Below are 21,810 nucleotides of genomic sequence, written 5' to 3'. Positions count from 1 at the left end.
TGTGAAAGTAAACTAAGTACTATTTTTTATAAAATATATTGAAGCTTAATTGCAGTTCCGGCTATGGGTCAATCGAAAGCGGTGCACATCTGAGAAAAGGTTATTTCCGAGAAAGACCGATAGTTTCTCAGGCGCCTGATCCCTATTCTCAGCTCTGCTTGGCAGACCCCTTCTTATTCACCAGTGGTGCTTGCTGGCGAATTTGGAACTTTGAAGCCTCCTACCAGTCCCAGCTTTACAACTGTTTGCCCTGCCCACTTTTTATCTTATGCTGCTGGCTTCTCACGCTCTCAACCTCTTTTTCTCCTCCTCTTTTTCCTTCCACCACTTGGTTTCCCTTGTTTACGCTCACTCCCAGATCCGGGCTATACAAGAGAGAATCTGAAAGCGGGCGGCTGCCCATGCCTCCCGCCCGGGCGGGTGAGCGCATCCCCCGTTTGCAGTTCTGGGGCAGCGAGGAGCAGTGGTAAAAGTCAAGTTGCTTTCCTTAATCCCCCTGTCTTCTTACTCATCAGGGAATAACATTTTTCTGTTGCTAAAGCTCTTCTCTGGCATGGCAGGAATCGGGGAGAAAATACAAAGGAAAAGGCTGAAAGCCAAAATGGGAGCCACCACAGTGCTTGCCCTTGCTGGAAACCAGCCACAACGCTAAGGCCAACCTCTTGCCAAGGGGTTTGGGGGTTGCTAGCAGTACTACCGTTACTGATGGTCAAAACTGAGGCCTTTAAGAAACAAATATTTCTGAAAGCTATGGGGCTTGCCACACTATCTCATTAGAAATTTGGGGTGGGGCGGGGGGGGGAGGTATTTTTGGAACGAAACTAACATAAGGTCTCTCCTCCCAAGTAGATAAGGATAAGACACGAGGAAATGGGCTCAAGCTGCATCAGGGGAGGTTTAGGCTGGAAATTAGGAAAAATTTCTTCATGGAAAGAGTGGTCAAGCATTGGAACAGGCTGTCCAGAGAGGTGGGGGAGTCCCCATCCCTGGAAGTGTTCAAAAAAACAGGCAGAGGTGGCACTCTGGGACATGGTTTAGTGGGCATGGGGGTGTTGGGTTGACGGTTGGACTGATGATCTTAGAGATCCTTTCCATTCTTGGTGATTCCTAGTTTTTACTTTCATTATAAATGATCCAGCCACCAAGCCAGGAAACATGAAATTGCTGCTCTCCCCTTAATTGGTTTAGTGGTGGACTTGGCAGTGTTAGGTTAATGGTTGGACTGGATGATCTTAAAGGTCTTTTCCAAACTAAATAATTCGATGATTCTATGATAATGCAAAAAAGATAGCTATCTGAAAAATTGTGCAAAAGCCATGTTTCCTCACAAAATATGAGATTCTCCTCTTCAAACCATTTGTAAGTGGGCTCACAGAAAAGCAAGAACATTTACAAAAATGTTCCTGTTTAAGAACAAGAAACAAAAATTAAATGCACTGACATTTTGCCAGTTCTGTTTTGAAGACATTTGATTCGCTGATTCTTCCAACGTACCAGCTGAGACCACCTCAAGTCTCGTGAATGCTTTCATTATTAGAAACATATATATGTCTGTATACATTTACAAGTCTGCTTTATGACATAAGCCCACATGAAGCTGAACAACAAATTGCCTTATTTTTCATACTGGTTGCAAAACAGAAAGCTACTAATTAAGTTTCAAGAACTGATTAAAGGGGAAAAAAACCCAGCAAATTACATTTCAACATGACCAGAGAAAAGTTACTCTCCTGCCTCCGCTTCCCCCCCCCGCCACACTGAAGTGATAGCTGTCATCCCTTGCAGTCAGTGACACAGGACTTGGAGACACCGAGGTCGGCGAAACAGAGAAATTAAATCACTCCACCCCTGTAACGAGCTTCCCTGTATTGACAATGAAACCTCCTCTGTGACACGTGCAAGTGTATATGACTGCTCATTAAAAAAGGTATTTTATGTCATAGAGGAATGTTTTATGAAAGCGAAGCATGTTCAAGTTTTTATCAAAAGCCCTAAAACAAACCCTAGCCCTTCCCCCGCACGGAGTAACTTCAACAGAATGGAACTTTTTCACAAGTACAGCATTCTTAAAAACATTCGTCATTAGAGTGAGAAACTAAACTTCTCATGATAAACTAGACTAATAGTCATGACGCGAGGATCGCTTCATCTGAAATAAATGGTTACTACCATATTTCCTTATAAGAATTTCATGCTGTGTAATTAGCACACATACATTAGTACACGCTGATAGCGGTTCTTACAGCAAGATGAATCTCATCTGATTTCAGTGCCATTTAGGTAGCCGTTTAAAGGCTAACAGACTCCTATTAGTCAAAGGACAGACAGACAGACACTGTACAGGGTGCTAGAGATGGGTGGATAAGAGGGGTAAGGAAAAGCACCGTTGAAGGTTGATTTGTCTTACTGATGAAGCTACTGTGCTAAAGCGTAGAGGTCACACCTAGATAAATCCTGCCCTTCTGCATTAGTAACAACGGGTTGGATTCCAATACCTTTAAAGATGAACTAACAGCTTGCACAGCATCAATACAACAAGCCCTGGTGAGAAGTTATCGAGCAAGTAGCACTAGTTCCCCCTAAGGAGCGTTCATTTTTCTGTGAATCGGTGTTGATCACCTGTCTTTTCCAAATTGGAAATTCTAGAGTCATATTCCCAAAAGGCTGAAAACACCATGCCTCAATAGAAGCAAGTTTGTGTTACAAGCTTTGCCTTCATAATTTGAGCAGCACACGCAGAAAATCTTCAGAATATTGCAGAACCTACGTATCATATCAGCAAATAAAGTTTTATTCTTACAGTTGAAGCATAAGCTGTTTGTTACGAGGAGGTACTGATACTGTAGAGGGAAAAAAAAGCCATCCCTCCTTAAACATGAGAAAATTAGTTGTAGAGCCTCCTGTGATATCTTAGTGACCTCCTGCTTCAAGGGGTAAACATGTAAAAGGACCACGTCATTCCTGCACCCGAAAGAGAAGCCTTAAATTTCACAAAGCTGTGCTGCCGGCAGAGCGGGACGCATGCAAGCACGAATCTGGCAGAGGAACGCGACTCCGCCAGACCGCAGGCACGCCTGTCCTGACGGAGCCTATGGAACGCCAGCGATGCACGCCGCAACGCCCGCGGCATTCTCCATGCAACGGGCCAGCCGCTCCCCGCCACAAAGCGGGTAGAACAAACCTCCCCTGAGAAAGCTTCCTCAATGGGAATAATCTTTTATAGTCCCTTCTGGCACCTTTTTCCAGCAAGTAACTACCAAAATCTGTCGTTACGCACGTCACAGCGCGCTAAGCAGAGCGACTCCGCCGAGCCTACTCGGCACCGCAGTCACTGCTGGCAAAAGGTGGTATTCCATTTGAAAAATTAAAGGGAAAATAGTTGACTGAGACGGAGCGATACAGCGTTTTAATCACAGATTGCTCATATCCAAAAATACGCATTTCCAGACGCATTCGGGGGCACCGGCTGCCGCTCCGCTCAGCAGGGCGGATCCACAGCGAAGGCAGGCAGGATCTTTGTTTCAAACCACAGCCTAAATAAATCTGTTACCTGGTAATTTGTCACAGTAAACAACTGCTTAGAAAACACTGGAGTAGAGATGAACAAACCATTCACAGCAAATTAGTCATCCGGTAAATTTTATCCTTTTCCAATTCAAGAATTGCCAGGGACCAGTCTTGTTTCCTGCTGATTTTTATGCTAGTCAGAATGTTTTTGGAAATCATCTGGGTGGGCGTGTACCTTCCTATAAATCACCCAAGCGTTCCCTGCTGCGCATCTTACTCTACATCCCTGGCATTGGGGAAGCAGTGCCGAGCATTCGGGCACCTTTTCCAGGAGAGGCCGACGGGGGCTGCAGCCGCAGAGCTTCGGGACGGAGCCACACCTCAGCCCGTTGCGCTGACAAGCTCCCCACCGCGCTCATTCCGAGGAGACCGACCCCGCTCCACCGCATCCCGTAAGGACTGCATCCCACCAGAAGCTGGCACTCAGCAGGACCCAAGCACGACAAGACTAACTTCCACGGATCGCAGAGCCAAGTCCTGAAACTCGCTTCCCCACCAAGAGCAGAGACTGTCTGTCCTGGTTTTGGCTGGATAGAGTTAATTTTCTTCCCAGCAGCAGGCACAGTGCTGTGGTTTGGATTTAGGATGAGAAGAATGCTGATAACACGCTGATGGTTTAGTTGTTGCTCAGTGCTGCTTATGCCAGGCAAGGGCTTTGCAGCTTCCCCTGCTCTGCCAGGGGCACAAGGAGCTGGGAGGGGGCACAGCCAGAATAGTTGATCCCAACTGCCCCAAGGGCCATTCCATACCATCCGGCGTCATGGGCAGTATGGAAACTGGGGGGGTTGGCCGGGGAGCAGCGATCGCTGCTCGGGGACGGGCTGGGCATCGTTCGGCGGGTGGTGAGCAATTGCATTGGGCATCACTTGCTTTCTCTATTATTATTACTGTTATTATTACTGCTACTATTTTCCTTTATTTCAACTATTAAACTGTTCTTCTCTCACCCCAGGAGTGTTTCTCACTCTCACCCCTCCAATTCTCTCCCCATCCCAGCGGGGCAGGGGCAGCGAGCGAGCGGCTGCGTGGTGCTGAGCTGCTGCCTGGGGCTGAGCCCGGCACCATCTCACTGCCAAAAAAAGCAAAGCCCATTTTCTAAGCTGAGCTTTTTCCTCAGTAACTCTCCTGCACACAACCATATACATGCACATCAATATGCAAGCCAATAAATTAACTCTAAACTAATCCTTTAGAATATTATAGAATAACATAGTTATATCTCCCAAAGAAAGCAGACCATTTAGATTATGCAAAGGTCATTACTGCTGGGGTTTCTACACTCAGTTGCTGGGAAGCTGAGGAGACACAGAGTTAGACAGCACCAAGCTGCGGAGCCCGTACAAAAATGACCGTTTCGCGCACTACGGCTTTTGCTGGGCTCTAGAAACCAGACGTACGACGTGGATGCGATAGCTACGACCACAGATTCACAAAAGTGAGATGTGCAGGGGTTTTCTCCAAACTGCAAACAGATCATCCACCTGATTATTCTGGTATGAGGATTAATTACCACTCTTACAATCTGTGAACTCCTGTAGACCTTCAGTTGCTGCCAATCAGGACGTTTATAAGCATTTCAAGCCCTCTGCATCCCAAGTAGTTAGCGATAGGACGAGAGGAAATGGGCTCAGGCTGCGCCAGGGGAGGTTTAGATTGGATATTAGGAAAAATTTCTTCCCGGAAAGGGTGGTCAAGCATTGGAACAGGCTGCCCAGAGAGGTGGGGGAGTCCCCATCCCTGGAAGTGTTCAAAAACCGGGCAGAGGTGGCACTTGGGGACATGGTTCAGTCTGGTCTGCCCTTGATTGGTTTAGTGTGGACTTGGTAGTGTAGGTTAATGGTTGGACTGGATGATCTTAAAGGGCTTTTCCAACCTAAACGATTCTATGATTCTGTGACGCCTCTGTTTTTCCTCAGAGGCCTCTGACAGAAGCGGCACACGCTGTGTCAGACGAGCGGCAGGGTGAGTAACGCAAGGGACACATCCAGCCAGCAGCTCTCAGTCAAGTCAGCAGGGATTATTCGTAAATGTAGAGATCGGCCCCAGACATCAAAACTCTCTATTTCCTCCGAAACCATCACCTGGAGGAAATCCTCGCTCTTAAAACACAAATCATGTTCATTGATTTTATATCAACAGGAGTTGCACGAGCTTCTCATAAAAGCGTTCAGCCTCTTAAAGACTAAGGATATTTCTCTTTACCTCTGAAATGGAGGGAAGAAAATTCACATTTTCTTTAGAATACGAAATTCCTGCTAGACTCATACACAGCTTGCCAGCTGAGCAGCAGCAGCAGAGCCTGGGGAGTGTGCCTGTACCTACGGCTTCAGGACACTCAATTAAAATAATTACACAGCAAAAACATTTCGGCAGTCCACGCGAAACAAAGCTTCTGCAGGATTTTGTTTCAAAAAGTGGCAAAGTTTTAAACACAGTGCACTAGAAGTGCAGATAGTATTTAGATCAGCTGCATTCTGTCCAAACCTTCGAGTCCACTGTACAGAAATCCCGTTTTCCCTGAAAACCGTGCAACTGATACATCGCGGCAGCACAGAAAAGTATACGAAGACACATGAAAATGACAGCTACCACGTCAGGTCTGGCATCTCAAAACACAATCCATTTTACCGTGCTTTTTATACAGAAGCTTGAATTCATATTTACACAGTTCTTACGGCAAACGTGAACAGTAACAATCCACCGGGTCGGAAACCCTCATTTTATTACTTCAGCCTGCACCGACATAGCGCAGTGCTCATAGCGCTTCACGCTGCGGGCTCCGCACCCTGAGCAGACATTCCCGGATTTGCTCCCGGCAGAAAATACAGTCCGTACCTCCTCGGCCAGCCTACGTCGAAGCCAGCAGCAGCTCCCCACAGTTGCATCCTTCTGAAGCTAATGAAATCTTGCTCACCAACAGTTTTTCTGAGCTTTACACCAGCTCGCTATTTGAAGCCCTATGCATCTGACAGCAGAAATTCTGCTCCTAACACGGCACACCTAAAGGTAAGGCAAAGACTCTTCTGGCTCTGGTAATCGGAACACGTCGGGGTACGTGTGCTTACAGCTCTCCGTTCAGAGAGTCCAAATGAGCTCGTGAGGGGCTCCGCGTTGCTGCAGCTGCTAATTTATAGAATCACAGATAGAATCGTTTAGGTTGGAAAAGCCCTTTGAGATCATCCAGTCCAACCATTAACCTACACTACCAAGTCCACACTAAACCAATCAAGGGTAGACCAGACTGAACCATGTCCCCAAGTGCCACCTCTGCCCGTTTTTTGAACACTTCCAGGGATGGGGACTCCCCCACCTCTCTGGGCAGCCTGTTCCAATGCTTGACCACCCTTTCCATGAAGAAATTTTTCCTAATTTCCAACCTAAACCTCCCCTGGCGCAGCTTGAGCCCATTTCCTCTTGTCCTATCGCTAACTACGTGGGAGAAGAGCCCAACACCCCCTCCCTGCCCCCTCCTGTCAGGAGCTGCAGAGAGCGATGAGGTCTCCCCTCAGCCTCCTCTTCTCCAGGCTGAACACCCCCAGCTCCCTCAGCCGCTCCCCACCAGCCCTGTGCTCCAGACCCTGCCCCAGCTCCGCTGCCCTTCTCTGGCCACGCTCCAGCACCCCAATGTCCTTCTTGTGCTGAGGGGCCCAAAACTGGACACAGCATTCCAGGTGCGGCCTCACCAGCGCCGAGCACAGGGGCACAATCACCTCCCTGCTCCTGCTGGCCACACCATTCCTGACACAAGCCAGGATGCTGTTGGCCTTCTTGGCCACCTGGGCACACTGCTGGCTCATGTTCAGCTGCTGTCGACCAACACCCCCAGGTCCTTTTCGGCCAGGCAGCTTTCCAGCCACTCTTCCCCAAGCCTGCAGCGCTGCATGGGGTTGTTGTGACCCAAGTGCAGGACGGGTCAAGCATCTCCAAGCATCGTTGCGCTCAAAGGTCCTACTGACAGGTAAGTTAGCTGTGGCTTTATATGCTTGGTGTCCTTTCAGATTATTTTTGTTCTTTGTTCAAAAGAATTCGCAATACTAAAACTGCACTTACATTAGAATCATCATAGAATGCTTTGGGTTGGAAGGGACCTTGAGAGATCATCAAGCCCAACCCCCCTGCAGTGAGCAGGGATTGAACCTGTGAGCTTGGCGTTATTAGCACCATGCTCTAACCAGCTGAGCTAACCCAGCTGGTCCGGTGGTGTTTCTAAATTGATTAAAGTGATCGCTGTATATTTTAACTCTGTGCCAGGTTTGATTCCGTGTCCTATTTTTTTTCTTTTTTTTTAACATAAATGGTTTGGAGCCCTTTAAGATGAAAACATTTAATACGAGACACTGAAGCATCAAAGACGCCACTAATTTCAGACCTCTGTGAAGAGCATTTTCCTGGTATTCTCTCCTCCTGCCAGCCCCCTGCGGAGTGAATAGCTTCTTTTAGGTTTCTAGCGAGCGCTACCATGCCAGCCAGTGCATCGGGAGGTGGAGGGGACAGGGACGAGGATCCAGCCCAGGGCACCGGGCGACTGCCCGCCCGCAGCCGGGAAGCGGGGAGCTCCCGCGGGTGGGTACGAGCGGGCGCTGCTCCCGTCCGCGGGTGCCCGGGCCTGGGTCCCGCCGGGCCACTGAGGTAAGCGCAGTCGTTCCGCAGCCATTCGCTCCCGATCCCGGGCAACATCATCTGGGGTACCCAGACGAGAGCACCTCTACTCCAAAGAGCTGTTCTTGAGCCTCACTGCTTTGTGTTTCCAGAACAATAAGGAAAATGGATTTTTGTGCAAATAGGCTGTCAACTGCCCTTCGTGCTTTATGTAAAGCTGTACATTAGGTTAGTCTGAAAGATGACAGCACGAAAAACATTTGGAGAAGAAAATACACAGCACAGCTGTTGTTTTAAAGTAACCTGAAAGAAATGAACCATATCGTATTACTGAATTGTGCTACTCTGATTTTCTTAAGCTTCCTGAAGTCATTCCCTGAGTTTCCCCTCACACAGTATCAGCCACACGTACAAGCCACTCCAGATTATTTTTCTTCGCATTTTCTCTCCTTTTATTTGTTCTAATCTTCTTGATCGTCACCTAAACCTGCCCCAGCCCCTCTTCACCTTGCAGCGTGAATTTTAATGAAGGGCTGTCCAGACAGAACTCAAAAAGTGCACAGGAGATTTATAGCACAGCAAGCTTCATCTGGAGAAGGCCTGAATTTATTTTCCCAGTTATGTAAAATTTAGCTCTAGTGTGCCCATAAAACTGCCTACAAGCACCACTGATTGTATATCATGGGTTGCTCTACAGAAACAATTTAAAACAGATTCAAGATCACTTTCTTCCCTTCTATTTATTTATTTTTAAGGCAATATTTTCTTTCGTATCTGCAACGGTGAGGAATTAAATTAGAATCATCTTTGTCCGGAGCAGGTTTAGACATGCATGTCTCCCTTCGGGACCCCACTCTCAAGGTGCTCAGCAACACTCCCATCTCCAGGGAAGCCGGCATCGCAGTAATCGAGCGTGCGTCCTGTGGAAGGTGCTCACGCCCTTGGAGTTGAGCTCCAAGCCTGTGTCACACCGGGTGGACGGGCCATTTATTTAGGCTTCCCTCATCCGGGTAAGCTGGGCTTGCTGTCACCTTGCAGGGCGTTACAGATGGTTACTCGGGACCGTCGCTGTCAGCGTGGCACTTCGGGACACACGTGCTGTCTGGAGTAAAGCACGCGGGAGAACTGCTTGAACTCGTTACCGCAGCTCTAACCGGAGCTCATTCCTGGAGAAAGAGCACGCAGCACCCGACGTCGCGGTAGCAGCCACCTCCTCAGGACCGCAAGGCAATGTACAGACACTAATTAACACAGTTTCCCACTCTGCCAGGAAAGAAAGGAAATTTTCACAAATCTCATTCTTCAGGCTGAGCAGTTTGGACGGCGAACAGCTCAGCGTAAGCCTAACAGGGCTTCTTTGGCTCACCAGGAGGTGATGTTAGATTTCCAATATCTCAAGTCAGCGCATCAGCCATCAGCTCTCCTGCAGAAGCAAATATCTGTGCCCAAAACTTCAGTTCCCACACACTTACACTAATTCTTTAACGGCTTTTCCTATTTTGTTTTCAGCCTAGTAAGGAGGCCTTTGCTCATTGGCAAGGTGTTATTTTTAACTCAAAGCGTTTCAGTCTCAGTGGCAGGTATTGCAGAGGGGGCCGGTCAATTCATAATCACGGCATGCCCGTCACAGATAACTGCCTCCAAGGATTTCCGAGGAGAAAATGTCATTTCTATATGGAGTTCGTTTCCCTTCGTGGAGAAGGAATCCAAAGGGTGCTGTATGGGACTACTTTTACGCTGCCCGTATTTTGCAGACCTGCAAAGGTCTGTCCTTCCTATGGACTGACTGACGGTAATTCCAATACGGCCGGACTTCACTAGCATCCCTCGGTCACCAAGAGGGTTAGCCACAGCGCAGAGCGTTTTATCCAACCCAAGGGAGGGGGTATGAGCTCGCGCCCAGCCCTCGGCAGAGCTCTGCACCGACCCACCGTGCTGCACGTATATGTTCAGAAAGAGCAGGGGGTACCTACCTGTCGGGGTCCAGCGCCAGGCAGCAGCTCAGCACCACGCAGCCGTCGCTGCCCCTGCCCCGCTGGGATGGGGGAGAGAATGGGAGGAGTGAGAGTGAGAAACACTCCTGGGCTGAGATAAGAACAGTTTAATAGTTGAAATAAAGGAAAATAGTAATGATGATAATAACAATATAATAATGATGATAATAATAATAACAATACACAAAGCAAGTGATGCCCAATGCAACTGCTCCCCACCCGCCGACCGATGCCCAGCCAGTTCCCAGCAGCGATCGCTGCTCCCCGGCCAACCCCCCCAGTTTCCATACTGCCCATGACGCCGGATGGTATGGAATGGCCCTTGGGGCAGTTGGGATCAACTCTTCTGGCTGTGCCCCCTCCCAGCTCCTTGTGCCCCTGGCAGAGCAGGGGAAGCTGAAAAGCCCTTGACTGGCATAAGCAGCGCTGAGCAACAACTAAACCATCAGCGTGTGATCAGCATTCTTCTCATCCTAAATCCAAACCACAGCACTGTGCCTGCTGCTGGGAAGAAAATTAACTCTATCCAGCTGAAACCAGGACACCACCTAAATATATTTTAGGGTCTCGCATCTCTGGACTAGCGCTCTCCACTTCAGAGCGCAAACCTCATCGAAGTATATACCAAAGCAATTCCGTTCAGCAGGCCAAACGAGGGAGGAAAACACAACGATTTTTATGTGCTTTTATGCTGATCTGAGAGCTGAAGCAGGACTTGGGAGATCCACAGGCCTCATCCTGGCCCTACGCCCAGGAATGAATTTCATTCTGAAAGACTAAACTGCACTCTTATGGCAAATGGCAGTATGCTGTTATTCTAATAGTATGGCAATATCATGATACAGAACAGAAAAATGACACCATATACAGCAGAACCCCTAATCTGAAAGACAATAAACACTGTAAAATATAATATATTAAAATAAAATTATCCCAATGGACTGTTTCACAATACATCCTCTAGCTTAATAGCACTCAGTTACAGTTACTCAATAGAATATACTAAATAAATACCAACTCAGGTGATTTTATTAGTATTTACTGAACGTCAATATGCCTGACATATGCCTAGATAATTACGGAATTGGATATTCATGTACCCGATGAAAATGGATATTTGTGTCATTTGACTGACTCACAAAAAAAAAAAATCCAGAAAACCCTATAATTATAAGCATGGAACACTGCTTATTTCCCATATTGAAAAAGAGTAAGAAAACATATGGAAATAGGAATATTTTACACCACAGTGTAAGATGATGCTTATATTAAAGGTATAAATTAGAAATCAGTATATACAGTGCATCAAATACATCTGGATGAAAGAGCTACATAAATTTCAGTTTTATGTCCTCCTTTCCAAGTCGCACTTAGAAAAAGCACAGAACTGATTTTACAGATAATATAGACATAGATGCAGATGCAAATACAGACACATGACTGTACCTGAATTCTACATGGCATTTATGACCACACCTGGAGAAAATATAGCATCTCTGGGCAATCGCTTACGCACTGACTGAAGCAATAACATCCAGGAAAAACAAAAATCCAACACCATGCAATGTAAGAAAACTGCCCCCTTGTTAGTCAGACTCCCTGAAATGGAGATATTTCTTTTACCTGGAACAAAGTTTGTCATGCCACGCAGGGGCTGCAGCCTGCCCGTGACGGTGGGACAGCCACGGACCCCGTGCTGCTGCTGCGCAGCCCAACCAGCAATACCTTCATCCTATGGAAACTGTAAAGCTCTCAGCAGATGTGCCTGAGAAATCATAATGCTTCTCCTTTGCTCCCCCGAACAATCAAAGGCACCTCTCTAATAAAGTCAAGCAAACTCTACGGTGCAACAGCTTTGTAAGGAAACAATCTCGGTGTGAACGGCCTCTGACAGCACGAGCCCCGTTTGCCGAAGGTTCGCGCCGCTGCCTCGCTAGCCCATTTGGTGGCACAGGCTCATGAAGAGAGCGTTTATTCCCATGTTTGCCACATGGCCTCCCAGGAATTAGGTGAGGGAGATGGGAGAGATTTATTACAGAAATTGTGATGAATAAGCAGACAGCTACAGCAGGCCTAGAAAAGCTAATCAGGCTTTTTTACAACTTTTTTCTCATTTGTATTCTTTTGGGATACCTTACTCATCTGCTACAAAATAGGGGTTGCTCTGGCCTGCCAAATAACCCATTGAAATCAGCATACATTTACATACACTGCCATAGAAATCGGCCCTACTGTCACGTTTGGATATGGTCTTGCCTGAATCCGCCCGTCAATATTATCAGCTGAATTATCGTTCACTTCTCCCAAGTAGCTAGCGATAGGATGAGAGGAAATGGGCTCAAGCTGCGCCAGGGGAGGCTTAGGTTGGATATTAGGAAAAATTTCTTCACGGAAAGGGTGGCCAAGCATTGGAACAGGCTGCCCAGAGAGGTGGTGGAGTCCCCATCCCTGGAAGTGTTCAAAAAACGGGCAGAGGTGGCACTTGGGGACATGGTTCAGTCTGGTCTGCCCTTGATTGGTTTAGTGTGGACTTGGTAGTGTAGGTTAATGGTTGGACTGGATGATCTTAAAGGGCTTTTCCATCCTAAACGATTCTATGATTCTATGACAGTACTGGGCCCACTCCCATAAAGCTTCTGAGCACTTTTACAAGGTGTTTTGCTAAGTTACAGGCAAGGGGCTTCAGCATTTCAAGTAGAATCATAGAATAGATCAAGTAATTAGATAGCATTAGATAATCAGTTTAGTAAATGCTCCAGTTTCCACTTCCATTCTTACCTAAGCAATGCTGTCCACTAATTTTGAAAGGGGCAGTGAGGAACAACTTCTGAAGTTACTATCAGTAAGAGCTGTAAAAGAACGGAGATTTCCATACCCAGCGACGTTGGCTACGTGTGAACTGTCATCAGCTACAACTCAGTTTTGCTTCAGTCGGTCTCAAGCTATCGGACTCAAAAAGGAGCCCATACTGGAGTCAGTTCTGGAGATGTGTAATGGTCTGTGAAATAGGAAAGGTCAGGTTAGGGTGATGCATTATTCATTAGAGCCTTAAACTCCAACTGCATGAATCTCTGACATATTTAGATCTAAAGACTTTATCGGCGCTTTTGGGTGCATTCTTCCTCTCAGATTTATCAAGGCTGAATATACACATAGCAATGCTTCAAGAAACATCCAAAGGTCAACATTAAAACATTGTCCCATTGATTCACACTTTCCTGCGCTTATTGAATTACCGATCTAGAAAGTCACATGTATTTATGAAAGTTGTTATGAATAACCCTTCGTGACTCTGTGCTTTTCAAAAGCAGATAGTATTAAACAATGGCTGCTTTGGGCTGTCTTTTGGTAATACATCCAAGATACCAGCATTTAATCAATTTTTAACAATTTGTCCTTAACACAAAAATCGTGAACTTTGGGGATTTATTGGATAAGTAATTTACTTGGAAAAACTGCAGAGTGATTTCTGGTTTGTTAATGACTGTTACAGACTCAGCATGAATCAAGACCGCAATCACGAGTTTCTACAGAGAGTACAGTTTTACATTTCATTTTCAGTAGCAGTAAATCCAGTTAAAGAGCTTCCCATGTTTCTCTCCCTGTCTCTCTTTCCACCTCTCTGCTGCGACTCGCAGCAGATGAACTGATACAACTGTTTAACTGTTTGTGGAGTAATGTTGTAAAATTGACAAATGGAATAATCTAGGGTTAAGTTGTTTAAAAAAAAAAAAAACTAAATAGATATTGCCACATAGACTAGGAAAAATAGCCAAAAGTGTCTCATGAGGTAGAAAAATGCAGTACTCATTGAATTGAATTAGGAATTAAGTTAAATACAAAAGAAAGATTTAGTATCCACTATAATTTTGGAACACAATTACAAAATTGGATACTGAATTGTAACAAAATACAGACCCTTCCAGACCTCTATCTTGACTGCAGTAAAGTTAACATTGCACACAGAATACAAATGTTAAAGCAAGAAATACAAAAGCACCAACTACAAACAGCAGGATGCCGCAAAATGACTTTCCTATTTTCTGAGAAATTTAAGATGAAGTTTAAAAATTGCCTTGGTTGAAACGAAAGCACGTTACAATGGCCACATAGAAGATCATTGTGAGCTACTGATGGATTTGGCTGAGTAAACCCCTTTGGGTAAGGACAGAAGCGTTGGAGGGATTCTCCGAATCCCACCAGTCCCCCACGCCGGTGACTCTCCTGGCTCTGCCCCGCCGAGATGCCTATCCGGCAGGAAAAACAAACCTCAGGCATACCGAGGGGATTCAGCCTGTCTCGGTATGGCTTGATGTCCTGGTTTCGGCTGGGATAGAGTTAATTTTCTTCCCAGCAGCAGGCACAGCGCTGTGGTTTGGATTTAGGATGAGAAGAATGCTGATAACACGCTGATGGTTTAGTTGTTGCTCAGCGCTGCTTATGCCAGTCAAGGGCTTTGCAGCTTCCCCTGCTCTGCCAGGGGCACAAGGAGCTGGGAGGGGGCACAGCCAGAAGAGTTGATCCCAACTGCCCCAAGGGCCATTCCATACCATACGGCGTCATGGGCAGTATGGAAACTGGGGGGGTTGGCCGGGGAGCAGCGATTGCTGCTCGGGGACGGGCTGGGCATCGGTCGGCGGGTGGTGAGCAATTGCATTGGGCAGCACTTGCTTTGTATATCACTATTATTATTATCATTATTATATTGTTATTATTATTATTTTACTTTATTTTATTTCAATTATTAAACTGTTCTTCTCTCACCCCAGGAGTGTTTCTCACTCTTACTCCTCCGATTCTCTCCCCCATCCCATCGGGGTAGGGGGAGTGAGCGAGCGGCTGCGTGGTGCTGAGCTGCTGCCTGGGGCTGAACCACGACACTTGAAGAAACCCAAACAGGTTGGAAAAATACAAGGCAGATATGAGCCACAAAATAACCTAACCTTTACCTTCTACATATTTGAGTCCAGAACTGGCTGTTTATTCACTTCAGCCAATACTGGGGTGTACGTAGAGATGACGCTTGTAAGGCACAGCCATCTTTCCTAACCGCCACCTTTTATTTTACAAATACGCAAGAGAGAGTTAGAGGCCTCCATATTTCCATTTAATTTTATTATCAGAGAGAGAAGCCCAATTATTGTCATTGTACTTTTTTGCTTTTCATCCTTGAAGATGCAATAATAGCCCTATGAGAATATTTTGTCTACTCAGCTTCCAAGTCAGTTTATTAAAACGCCATGGACAGAAATATTTCTAAGAGAATATAAAATGACACACCAGCCTCGCCTTTCTGAGGTAGCCAAGTTTGCTTCTTTCCAAAATAGCTATCATTCCTTCAGGAAGTATTTTCTTGATTAATTGATCCAAGCCCATCCATCTAACTTCAGCAGAAAAGGCTGAAATAAAATACCTTTGAAAGTCTCTTAAAAAAATTACATGGAATGTAATTTAGCAGATAACCACATCTGCTTTACGCAAAACATCTATACAAAAAGTCACTTTATTAGACAATTTTCTGGCTCAGTAAACCATCTTCAAGAATCTCCAAACCTGTGCTAAGTAACTGATTGTTGCCGTTTCACTGACTCAGCTGACAGCCATAGCTTTTACTGCATTAATATTCTAAAAATTCTTCCATTCTCTCAATTTTACAGAGCCATTCCATCAGTATCACTTCCAACAATACTGTCTGAGATGCTATCCTAGCATTCAGCTAGAATTTCCAGAGGTACTAAAGAGGTTTTCTCAGGCTAATCATTCATTACAGAAGCTGAAGTTGCTGGACCGCATCAGTTGTGGCGTTCACAACCACTATATATAGGTTCAAAATTATATAGGTTCAAAACCTATATAATTAATCAGTTTTACAGCTAAGTTTCCATCTGCGTTGTCACACCAGGGCGCAGCAGCTGTATCAAAGCTGTCAGTCGTGGGAAGTGGAAGACGTTCTCAGGATCGCTGCTGCTAACAAACGCACATCCTATGGAGGAGGCTCAGACATCATTGACCAGTTGTGGATAATTTCATTCTATTTTACTGGGACTATATCAAGCGTAAATTCAAAGACTGTATTAAATGCAGTCAATAACAAGAGAGAGAACAGACACTTCAAAGCCTTAAAAGAAATAAGCCCGCATTTTATCTTCACGAGTTTAGTATGCAGCTTCCATAAAGGTCTACATTTAAATACAGTAATACTTTGATAGGACTTGCTTTCTCTGCTTGAGAGCCGGATCTCTATTTTGTACACTTTAAAGTATCTAAATGCTAATAAAAATATCTTTGGGAGAGAAAATTCCCACTAGAACTTGCATATTAAGTTAAGCCTTTCTACCGAGAATATTATTAAATCCCACTAAATCCTATTTCCATTCAGTCATCAGCAGCTCTGTGCATAAACAGATAGAAAGAATGCCAGAAGGGATTATGTTTGTGAAAGAACTACCAGCTATCATTCTTGGCTCATTCTTTAGCAACAAAATAATGATGGTTCTTAAAAAATTAGTTTTAATCTTCCTAAATCAAGAGGTTACCGACCATACTATTTTAAATCACATAAGTACCTTTAAGAACTTTAGCAAGATCAAACCATGAGAAAAACTCCTGGAAATGAGCACTCTTCTTACTGTAACTTGCCACGTTAGTAGCGTAATGGTCAGGAATGCAGAATGAGGGATTATATCAGATTTGCCCAAAATGCTCTGAACATTGGTGGAAAATGAAAGATGTCAATAAACGTGTGGAAAGTGTATGAGAAGAACTTGTGGGGTTTGGGGTTTTTTTTTTGTTAGATTGTATGAACTTACCCAACAGGGAGAGAGATTTCTTCTGAAACACTTTTTTGAAAGGAAAAGAAAGCAGATGTAGGACAAAACATTTCAACAGCTTTAAAACAAATCCAGGTCAAACATGAAAAGACACTTTCACCCCAAACATTCTTGCACACAGAGATTTAACTTGTAGAATAACACGATACTTCTGAATAATACCTTGCTTCTGAACTGCAAAGCTAACATATTTCACTTCACGTAAGTAAGGGAGAGAGATTTGTTTCACCATTGCAAATGAAAGGGAGTTCTTAACCTTATGAAGAACGTCACCCATCCAACAGTCGCATTGGGTGGCAGGAATTAGATGCAACACAAACAAGATATTGGGGATTGCAGAGGAACTGGCAGACACGTGCCGATAAGCGGCAGGGAGCTATCTTTCCAACTGCAAAAGCCACTGACTTAAGTGCCCGCAGGGATTCTTCCATCAAGGTAAGTGGAAGAGGCCGTTTCTGGACTACCAGCAACAAACTATTGGCATCCATTCTTACGACCCATTTGTCAGCGCTTGTCTTCCAGGAGGTCTTAGCCCATTCACGTCACTCGCATGCCGCTTCAGGGACCAGACACGGATTAACTTGCCCGCATCCCGGCTCCTCAACGATCGAACTTGGTGATAGCTCACACTAAGAGAAAGTTAAGTCCTCAAAAGTGCTTTTAAGGCACATGGGTGCCTTAAAATTACCTTCCCATGGGTCCTGCCTCTGAGCCTACGCACCCTGCTTTAATACTTCAACCTTAATTACTACTTCCATAGCTTCCCACAAAGGCTGAAGGGAAGAGCGTGCCTAATCCTGGCACGCTTCTCTGTCTTTAGCCAGCCAAACCCGTACTCGCTCAGGATAGATCCCTAACCAGGAAAATATTCCCTGTTGGCTGCAGAAGAAAGAACAGATCGAGATTTACTCATCACCTCTCGGATTTTCAGAGGGGGCAGACTCAATATTCAGATGTGATTAAATTTTTATATATATTGAAATATTGCATTTGTTTCACTAAGATTTGAGATCTTTAATATGCTTTCATGGAAATTGCCCATCAGAATGCCAGAAAATTCTCAGAGAAAGTTAATTTATCTCACCTACGGCAATTTTTTTTTCCCAATTTAGCCATTTCCCAGTCTGATACGGGCTTCAGAACTTGTGCTGCTAACTGCATGCTACACACCCTGATGACTTTGGGGGTTCTGGAAAGAAAATATTGGATTTGGTGCTATTCTTTCTTCTCTCTAAGGGTATTTGCTCACCTCAGTGGCCTTAGAAAATATTCAGCTCAGTACCAATACTGAAAAAGCATTTTGTTTCCAATAATGCAGTGATGATGGCTGCACAAGCACTCTGGCTACCTTTGCTGGATGAATAAAGACAAACATTTGGAGCCAAATGCATGTCCTGTTCACAGACTGCAGGTTACAAAAAAAAAAAAATCTCTGCAGATGTACATATAAAAACTCTACTATATGTTTTCAGCTTTCTGAGGAATTTCCTTATGGCATTTTGTGTTGACTTTCCCATAGTTAAAAGTTTCACTTTTTATATTTTTTAATATACCTTTGCACTTTCATTTTGATAGCTGACTTTAACAGCCTCTTCCTACATACCACAGCCATTTCAAATGCTCTGCCTTTATATGTGGTTATATTTAGGGTCAGACAAACCTTCCCAGTTTCTTCACATTTGCTAGCCACAAGTATTTTCAATCAATGTTTGGTGATTTTTAGTTTTCAGTTTTAAGACTAATAAAACACTAGTTTAAAGACTATATAGATAAGACAGAAATGGTGGATTTTTGTGCTTTATGGAACTCAGATTACACATGACTGAAAATTACAATGAAAGAGAGTGCATTATACCACACAGGAACACCACACACAGTAATAAATCAGATTATTCAAGCAGCATAAAAGCATCAGACCTGAATTTAAACCTACCTTATTTGTTTAGCCTAGAAAACATAAGTCAGTAATATGTGATGTTGGAGCTAAAAACCCTGAAGGAAATGGAGCTTTAGTCTCTAAAATACTAAATGAGTGAAACAGAGATGTGCCACTGTGTGTGATTTCAAGAGCAGCCGCCTTCTTCCCCAGTTTGCCTTATCCTGTTCTAGATGGACCTGCTTTTAGACCATTTCCATCAACAGTTTCCAAATTCATAAGACTACTAAAAACCAAAAGTGGAGCAGCTGATAAGATTCAGCAAACTGTGTTATTTACAGGCTACTTCAAAGCCAATCAATGAAGACTTGAATGCAAAGAACAGAATTTGCTTTTGCCAAGTCCAACGTAAGCTCTACTTCCCAATGCCACACCCACGCCTAGTTCATAACACAAGAAGAAGTTACGTTGCCCTCAACAGGAAAACTGCGGGGAAGTCATACCTTCCGATTACTGTGCATCATACGTGTTGCAAAACAGCACCACAAACACCTTTGATTTAGACCTGAAGGGACCCCATGCTGGCTGTAGGTAAGTTATTTTCTTGCCACACCCAAGTGCCAGAAGTAACACGACATAGGATTCAATGATGAGGGGAATCGCTACCTGAAAAGAACACCCATGGAGGTGGATTGCAGTGAAAAGCTACCAACATTTACTACCTACCACCCTTTCCTGAATTAAAGCACTTGTCTCCATCCTTCTACCTATTCTAGCTTCTGCCAGGAAGTAACGCAGAATCTCACAACTACCAGATAAACATTGGATATGTAGGATAAATATGTCTTAGCACTTATTCAAGCCTTTTTCAAGTATTGGAGAAGCAGAGAAATATGTCTGATAGCTACAGGAAGCATCGCAGCATAGCTAGAAACATGAGGACCTGAAGTTCCGTACCTTGAACAGCATTGATCATGGGGATAAATAAGGCAAATAGATAAAATGTGCACTGCAATGTCAATTATATTCATAAAATGAGAAGTCCAGGGAAGGTTAACTAATACTGAAGTCCATTCATTCACTTCAGTGCACTGTAAAATCATCAGCTGTGATTATGCATGTCATTAACATAGCTAATTTACTCTACAAGGTGTCTGGTTAAATGAAATTACTTATCAAAATATACAGTTAAACTGTAATGGACAGTATTTTTGACTGTGACTACAGCAAATCTAGATTTTTTTCACCAGTACTTAGGCTCAGATAAATGTTTAGAATCCTCCCCTCCTAAAGCTGTGACATTTTTATATTCTGACCTTTATACAGCATTTATGATGGATAAACATTGTGTTGACAGAATGGCCATATGTACATTTAAACTGTCACAACACGAAGAAAAAATATAACGTATTAAGAGTAGCCAGAAAAAACCTGTCGCCTGCTGTATTCTATTCTTTTCCCTTCTTGCTTTCTTTTTCCCTTCTTTGAACTAGAAGAGTCAGTAGCTGTATGGACTTAAAATACCTGACTTTTTTTAGAAGGTTATATGCAAATTATTTTGAAAAGTCGAAGTGTCACAATCATTTTTCATCTATGGAAAAACAAAAGGGACATTTACAGTATCTGTATGAGTAGATAGAGAGACAAGCTGTGTTCTTTACTTTGCCCTCCATGAAATACTAAATATGATTAACAAATAAGTGTTATTTAGCTATGTAATATTGGGTGATAGACAACAAAATTATTGTATTGATCAAATTGCAAGGAGGAATATTTAGCACTGTTTACTTTGAATCCTTTTAATTTAGCTGGTAGTTACAGTGTTGTGTGTCAAACAAAAACCAGAATAAATCCAGACTCAGTCAATGTTTTCTCTAACAAAATCCATTTCTAATTAACCAGATTTTCCTGCACTCTAGACTGCCAGCACTAATTTGGTTTTTTGTAACTGCATAATGTCTTTCCTGCATTTCTGTGCTTCGATATAGAGTGCACGACAGAGACTTGGGCAGTTCAGAATTCACTTCTGCAAAATAACAAAGAGGAGGATGAGAATCTGCCTTGGCTATGGAACAAGGAGTGCTCTGCGACCGTGTCCTCGTACAGCAAACCAAAGACCTCAGGCAGGTCACCCTCTGTTCTCTCCGCCTTCATGACCTCCAGGCTACTCCGGGTCCTGTTGTTTTTCCCTAACCCTTGGTTAGCCTCTCCAGGGCAGGTTTCCTTACACGCAGTGACGAGTAGCATACACGTATGCAAAACATCACAACCTGGAATTCCCATGTCATTGTAGAGAAGAAAGGAATAAGAGGACGATGAAAGAGAAAATAAAGGCTGCCTTCACTCCACTTTAATTCCTGTTTATATGTAGAACCTGAGGTCTACAAAAGGCACAACAGATCAGCTAAATTAATGAAGAATAGCCCTCCACATACACGTGCCGTGCCATACCTCCTCCTGTCCCATGAAGACAGTGGATGATACAGAGCTTCGTATCATTATTTCTTCACTCATACTTCAGGAGATCGATAAAGACTCTCTGTTCCCTACTTCCCTACAGCTAAACATTGATTTACAGTCACCGGAGTAGGTCTGGCAGTCTCTGTGCACATCCCTGGTTCTACACGATAAAGGCACCTTTTTTGTAGACGGTGAAAGATTTTGTTATGCCTCATCAAATGGTGTGAAGATATTGGCAGTCTCTGTGAAACACAGCACGTTGTTAAGCACGGATTAAAAATAAATATGTGGCAAGCTTCAGAAATGCCTACCTGTTTTCTGGGAATTCAAATTATATTTACATTTCATAGCTATGGCTGTACAGCATGTGTACACTTCCCAACTGTTGGGATATACCACACAGATCATCTTTCATCTACAGAAACAGACCTGTGGAAGTAGTTACAGTTTATTGTAATTATATATCTCTTACAGAAGTTTTCTT

The sequence above is a fragment of the Pelecanus crispus genome, chromosome 5 (genome assembly GCF_030463565.1).
Source record: "Pelecanus crispus isolate bPelCri1 chromosome 5, bPelCri1.pri, whole genome shotgun sequence".
Classification (NCBI taxonomy): domain Eukaryota; kingdom Metazoa; phylum Chordata; class Aves; order Pelecaniformes; family Pelecanidae; genus Pelecanus; species Pelecanus crispus.
The sequence above is the reverse complement of the archived record's forward strand: the minus strand, read 5'-3'. Positions refer to the sequence as shown.